The sequence below is a fragment of the Dama dama genome, chromosome 11, assembly GCF_033118175.1.
Source record: "Dama dama isolate Ldn47 chromosome 11, ASM3311817v1, whole genome shotgun sequence".
NCBI classification, from domain to species: Eukaryota; Metazoa; Chordata; class Mammalia; order Artiodactyla; family Cervidae; genus Dama; species Dama dama.
This window is the reverse complement of record NC_083691.1, coordinates 18,937,491-18,945,087: the sequence shown is the minus strand read 5'-3', so window position 1 is coordinate 18,945,087 and position 7,597 is coordinate 18,937,491.

The following is a 7,597-nucleotide window of genomic DNA, read 5'->3' as shown; positions in this document are numbered from 1 at the left end:
TCTCCCACTTTCTGTTCCCTGCAGGCCTTCAACTGCATTGGTGAAGGCCTCGGCTATATTGAGTCCACTGACTCTTCTTGAAACACCCTCCCAGGCACAACCAGAAATAATGTTTTGCCAGCTATCTGGGCATCCCTTAGATCTGTCAAGTTGGCACATAAGATTAACCATCACAGCTACCATTAAAGTAACTTTTACTAAAAAAAAAAAAAAAAACCATACATATATATATAAGACTAACTTGATTATCAAACATATTCATGTTTTAAATCCCCAGGGAAATAGTAGTCTGTGAAAACTACAAACCTGACTTTTTACTCTCTAGGACACCGCCTCATTCACAGAACTGAGTGTCAATATCTTTTATATTTGGGGGGATTTTTTTTATTTTAAAATTATATATTTATTTATTTGGCTGCACTGGGTCTTAGCTGTGGCACATGGGATCTTCCATCTTTGTTGCAGCATGCAGGATCTTTAAGTTGGGGCATGTGGGATCTAGGTCCCTTATCAGGGAACGAACCCCCTGCCCTCAGCATTGGGAGCTCAGAGTTTTAGCCCCTGGACCACCATGGAAGCCCCAAGCGTCAATGTCTTTACTTTAGAGTATCATTGACGGTCGGCTGGATTATGTCACAGGAAGAAACAGCCCCAGTGGAACTGGCTTGGGACAACCAATAGTTATTTCTTAGAACTCAAGATGAGTTCTTTAGCTCATCCATCATGAGCAGGATGCTCCAAACGCTGACTGACAGAGCTGCCACCAACTTGAACCAGGTCCGTCTCCACAATGGAGAAAGAGAATTTGAGGGGCTATTTCAGCAGAATTGACTGCTCTTTTTCTCACACGAGATTGTCCCAGGACCATCCAGTCCCATGAGGGGAAGTCATCCCACTCCTACATCCAGGAGGAAGCGTTTGCAGAGCAGTACTGGGGACCACCAGATACTGCATTCTAGATCTACTATATTTCTCCAGCTTTCTTTCCTATCTGTGACCGGACTAGTTTGTGAAAACATGACTGGGACTTTGTGTTTTGATGCTGTGTGTGTGTGTGTATAGGGATTGGGAGAAATTCTTTGACAAGACAGGGTAAAAAGCTTAGTTTAAAATGAAGTCATTACCTTCATCACTGAACTACTTGAAGTTCTGGGTCAACAGTGTCAGAGGAGCTGGTGGAGTCTTGATGAGCCCATGCTGCCCTTGTCTAGGGGGATGCAACTCTGCTCCCCAGGGGACAGCTTGGCAAATGGAACGTCGCTGGATTGCAGCCTCGACATGCTGCTTGGTCTGGTATTTTTGTTCCATGAGCAACCTGTGCAACCCTACACGGAGGGTGATCTACTTATCTGCTTGAAAATTCCATGACCCGGAAATACCACAAGACCCAGGCAGGCAGGAATGGTTGGTCACCCTCCCTGCACGGTAGCCCTGGGTACCAGAGTAGTAGTTCCTTCTACTCAGAGGTCAACTTGTCTATTCTGCTAGGTTTCTCATTTATTTGGGCATAGTTAGCATAATGAAAAGACCTTGTGGACTAGAGAGACCTGGGTTCAAGTCCCAGCTCTGCTATTTGCTAGCTTTGAGAACTTAGGCATCCCGCTCTTTTAAGCCTCAGCTTTGCATCCATAAAACGGAGGACCTCAGAAGGTTGTTGAGAGGCTCCTTCAGTGAGTTACAACCTGGAAGGGAACTGGGGCAGCCTCTTAGGAAGAGGTGGTTGATGGCCTAGAGGAGGAAGTTGTGTTCCTGAGAGCCTTCTCAGCAGGAGGACTTGTGCAAACAGCTCACCGGTGTTCATCAGGAACAGTTGTGAGCAGGCTAGGACTTCAGCTCCACTTGACAAGTTAAAGAGCTATGAACAAAAAAGTCAAGAGATGTAATGTTTAACCTGAGCTTTAAGCAGAGACCTCTGTCCCTTCAGCTTATTAACCCACTAGTTCGTTCTCAGGTCTCCAGTGGGAAGTGGGGAACTGTATGTTTTTCCAACTCTCTGGGACCATAGGCTGTTTCTGTTCAGAATGGACCATCCAAATAGGAAAACTTCCACATTGCAGAATCGCCATTATTGGTGACAACGTTTGAGCTTAAAGTGGGACATTTCAAGTATGTTACTCTTTTTAAAAAGGTGTTGGAAAAAAAAATGTGTTGATTTACTGGCTGCATCAGGTCTAGTGGCAGCACACTGGGTCTTCATTGTGTCATGCGGGATCTTGGGTTGGGCGCATGGACTCTCTAATTGTTGTGTATGGGCTCAGGAGTTGTAGCACAGGCTTAGTTGCCCTGCACATATGGGATCTTAGGTCCCCGAGCAGGGATCGAACCCACATCCACTGCATTGCAAGGCGGTTCTTAATTACTGGACCACCAGGGAAGTCCCATGTTACACCCTCCTTCTAGCCAGTGGTATTGCAAAGGTTGACTTCTGTGATAAGCAGAGCATGTCAATGGCCACGTTTGCACAGGCTTCCTTGCCCCCTCCCCACCTCCCCTCCTGCTACACAATTTCCTCAGGGTGATCAGTTTAGTTCAGTTCAGCCGTTCAGTCGCCTCCGACTCTTTGCAACCCCATGGACTGCAGCACGCCAGGCCTCCCTGTCCCTCACCAACTCCTGGAGTTTGCTCAGACTCATGTCCATCGAGTCGGTGATGCCATCCAACCATCTCATCCTCTGTCGTCCCCTTCTCCTCCTGCCTTCCATCTTTCCCAGCATCAGGATCTTTTCCAATGAGTCAGGGTGATAAATAACCCTACCAAAGCCTGGAACCTGAGCGTGCTTTGAGTGGTCTCCAAATCTCCAACTCGAAACGATGAGTTCATGGAAAGGAGAGTCAGCCTGTGGCCTCTGGGCAGCGGCTCTGCCAGGAGAGGGGACCGGGCGCACCAAGGCCAGCAGATACCGAACTACGAAGTCAGGAGGCCTGCCCTGTCCACTGCCCCCGGGGAAGGACGGCCCTTCCGCAGGAGCCATCACCACAGTTCAGTGGGCAGGTGTGGGCACCTGAACCTGGGGGAGCCCGACTCTAGAGTGACCATCAAACACCCACCCCCACACACACAGCTCCGCACTCCAGGTAAAAGCTCAGCAGGAAGAGAGTCTTCCTCACACAGAAGCAGAGTGAGCCATGCCGGCCACCTGGTCCCCTTTCCTCATGCATGAAGGGGTTTGGGGGTGATGCACCGTCCACAGGAGGAGTCCCAAGCCTCGTCTGTTAGAAGGCCGACCCCTGTTTCCCCTCCAGCCCCAGACAGCATATCTTAGGTTGTCACTTCTCTTCCTGTTTCATCTGGCAGCTCTCTACCGTCAGCTTTCCATCTTCCAAAAGTGTGTGGAAATCTCTCATTTGTGGATTTCTCTCCCTTTTTCAATTCCTTCCCCAACTCCCCCTCCTTTTTATTCTTTTTCTGAACTTCCTTTTTTAAAACTTCAATATCTTAATTTTAGAGTCACAAAGAACAAGAGAAGCAAATTCTGCCTGCTCTGTCCTTTTGAACTAGAAGCCCGGAGATGTCTCTTTAAGCAGTGAGACCTGGTCAACTAATGGAAAAATCTGCATCAGGAATCCTATTTCCCACCTTTTGTTCAAAAGGATGTAAGTCACCCAGGTTTTACTGCAGGGGGTCAGAATCTTTTACAGTGTTATAGAATGGGCCAAAGCAATCGTGATGCTAACATGCCAGTTCTGAGGACTTAAGATATGTGTTTTTTTTCTATTTTTTAATTTAAATATATGTTTTAAAATTTTTTATAATGTTGTGTCGGTTTCTGCCATACAACAATGCAAATCAGCCATCATTATACACACATCCCCTCTCCCCCTCCCCTCCCCCCTCCCCTCTCCCCACCCCTCCAAGGACATTGCAAAATGCGACTGGGCTCCCCAGCTGGTGTTGCACAGCAACCTCTCACCAGCAAGATATGTTATTTCTGAGTAAATATTGCAAAAGGGTTCTGTAACTCATTAATAGTCCTTAATGAACGGTGTTGACCCTCTTTACAACTTTTCCTACCCCTCTCTGTGGGGAAGCCATGAAACAGGATGCAAATCCTTGGAGCTTTGCAAGAAGACAATAGCAATTATATGAGATGCTGCCCATTGAAAGGTATCAGCAATAATTGATAGCACTGTGGCTCTCTCAAGTTACTGATTAAGCATTAAAAACTGAAATCTGGCTTGCCTGTGTTTCAAATGCTGTCTCATTTCTCATCTGAATACAAACATTATCCTTCTGCATATTCATAATGACCTGCACCCACACAATATCTCTCTCCTATGTAATAGCTTGGGATGGGCAAGAATGGTATGAAATTATACTGGTTCTCAGGAGGGAGAAGAGATCTGGAAGGTCCCGGAGAAAGGGAACTTGAGTGTGGCTTTGAAAAGGAGGCAGGTTTTGGCAGCCTACTGCAATGAGGGTGGTCCCCAGGCTGCAGGAAGGAGGGGACCTCCTTCATCTCCAGATGCCAGGCTAGTCCCGTTGCCAAGAGAAACATCACTCAGGAAACATCTCCTGCAGAAAGTATCAAGAACTGCAGTTCTCTCCCGAAGTTTACTTTGTTCATTGCAGGAAGTTCTTATTTTCCAGGAGTTTAAGCAGACAGCTCCCAAGCCGGGCCTCATCTTCCACCCCCTCACCAGCCACCACTCCAGTCACTACATAAAGAAGTCATAAAGTAGTGACTGATACATAAAGTATCATACATAAAGTATCATACATACATAAAGTATCATACATAAAGTAGTGACTGATGAACCTACATGCTGGGCAGCAATGGAGACACAGACATAGAGAACAGACTGGACACGGCAGGGGGTAGGGGTGGTGGGGTGGAGGGAGGAAGGAGACGGTGGGGTGTATGGAGAGAGTAACATGGAAACATACACTTCACTGTATGTAAAACAGATAGCCAATAGGCATTTGCTCTGTGACTCAGGAAACTCCAATGGGACCTCTGTAACAACCTAGAGGGGTGGGATGGGGAGGGAGGTGGGAGGGAGGTTCCACAAGGAGAGGACATAGATATACCTACGGTTAATTCATGTTGATATTTGGCAGAAACCAACATGATATTGTAAAGCAATGATCCTTCAATTAAAAATAAATAGATTTAATTATATAATTATAAAAAAGAAGTTCTTTAGCTGGAGGAGTGTGGCTGCCAGGATGCTTCCCCGAGAGGGATCAGACCCATTTTCAATGTCCCAATATTCCTTTGTCTCTTTGGGACAGAGAGATTCTTGTTTATTTCTAAATATGATCTTAGACAGCCTTGGTCATGTGGGAAAATTCAGGCTGTTTGCTTGTTATGGGAAGGTGCTAATAAAATCAATCTGGGTTTTAAGCATGAATAAATGGAAGCCAGTCCTGGAATGTGGCTGATTTTAAATGCACTCTCAGAGTGGAAAGAACACAGGCTTTGGCAGTTATGCTCACTGAAGCCCAGTGAGCCAGAGAAGTCTGGGGAAACAGGGTTGGAATCAAGAGCCATCAGAAAAATCAATTGCCCTGGGAGGTGAACACAAGGAGCTCTGGATATATTTAAACTATGAGTCACATGACTAGATGCTACTTAGGCAGAAGTAAAACATGTTTTCCTTTAAATGATTAAACTTAGTTGAACTTAATACAAGAAAAATTTCTTTTCCCTGTGAATGTTTTTTTCCCCAGGCTTAAAGAACTTCAAGATGAGATTTGTTTTCTTAAAGAGAAAGCTTATATCCATAGCTTCAAACTAGATACATCTGTGGACTCAGAACACCCAAATGACACCAGATAAGGTAGCCCATCTCCTGCATCTGGATGGTTAAGACAGTACATTTTTAAAAAAGAAAAAAAAAAAAAAAAGGTGAAGAGGAGTTACAAATACTTCCTTAGTCTCTTGATAGTAAAACATGGATATGGACTTGACTCTCATGTTTATTCCATTTTCTTGGGCATAAAGTTTGCAATGCATACTCCTGAAGTGATAGAATAATAAAAGTTCCAGACTGCGACAAGGAGAGGTTAGCCAAAATTCACCTTAACAGTTATTCTGCAGCCCCATCTAGATTCAGGTTAATGTCAAGATGGGAGTTAAAACTCACCATGTTGGAGTTGTCTTGCTTTGGAGAGGTTAGATTTTTTTTTTAAATAAGTGACAAAGGGAGAGAAAGAAGTCTTAAATAAAATGCAAGCACAACCAACAATTACACCATCAGGTTTCTGTTTGAACTGGACACCTCTGGCCTGTTTGCTGTTCTTATTTTGGGGTTGGTTCACTTAAAAACAATAAACGTTTTTGTTCTTTCTTTTTTACTATCCAGTGACCAAAAGCTAGAATTAATGATGATCAGTACCTACTGGCTTTTTACCTGAGGGAAGAGAGAATACTTTCTGTGTCTCCTTTTAAATGTTTTCTTTCTCAAAAGTGGTTACGTTTCTGATGACGGTTTCTAACGAGGCTCGGCATTCAGGTACCAGATCGCCTTTGGGGCAGGAGCCGAGGGACAGGAAGCCCAGGGCCCCACTGCCTGCTACTCGCGCCCTTGCTGAAAGGCTTGAGGGGACAGTCGGTCCGAGAGACTCGCCCCCTTCCCTCCTGTCCTGTCTTAGGTCTGTCCGTGCGCGCGAGGGAGAAGGGCAGAAATGGAAGGGTGCGAGGCCCTGCACCTGTGTCGTCTTACCCCATCCTCAGAGGTATCTTTACCGCCCGCCCCCCACCCCTCAACTCAACCTTTGAGGAACAGGAGGCTGGGAGAGGTGACGTCCCCATGCGCTCCACACTGGAGCTGGGCCGGACCGTGGAGTCACCTCCGCGCGCATCACCACCGCAGGCAGGCCGGGTTGGCCTCTGCAGTGCTTTCCAAAAAGGAACGAAAAAGGCGGCCGAGTTCGCCGGAGCGCCGGTAGGAGCCCCAGGGTGATCAGTTCTTAACTGGTTGCGGGGACTAGGAGGGTCCCTAGTCCCCAGGAGCCAGGGACTGGAGGGCAGGCCCCCGCAAGGAAGCGCAGGACCCAAGGTGGGGAGGGGCGAGGAGGAAGGAGTCAGAGGAGGAGAGGACGCCGCGCACTAGTGCCCTCGCCCCCCAGCCAGTGCCCCCAGACCCGGCCCTCGCTCCCAGCCCCCGGCCGCCGGCTCCCCCAGAGTGCACACCACCCCGGGTCTCGGGCCCCACCACCAGGCCCAGGCCAGCATCCCGCTCTCAGCCGCCCCCGGCCGCCTCTTCGCCGCGGGATCTCGTCCCCAGCCCGGCCCTTCCTCCTGCCTCCGGCCCGGCTCAGCACCCCGGCCCCAGTCGCGCCCACTCGCACGTTCCCCCCGGTCCCGGGCTCTGGTTGCCCTACCGCGACACCAGGCCCCGCTCTCCCCGCACCGGCGGCTTCGCCCCGCCCCCGGCCTGGCTCGCATCCCCGCCCCCAACCGCGTCCCAGACCCGGGATCACCTCCACCCCCCGAGCCCCGGCCCGGCGCGCCCCCCGCACCTCCCCGCCCCCGGTCCGGCTCGCATCCCCACCCCGAATCGCGTCCCGGCACCGGGATCACCTCCATCCCCCACTCCCGGCCCGGCGCGCCCCCTCCCCTCTCCCCCGGCCGTCCCGCTCCCAATCGCGTCC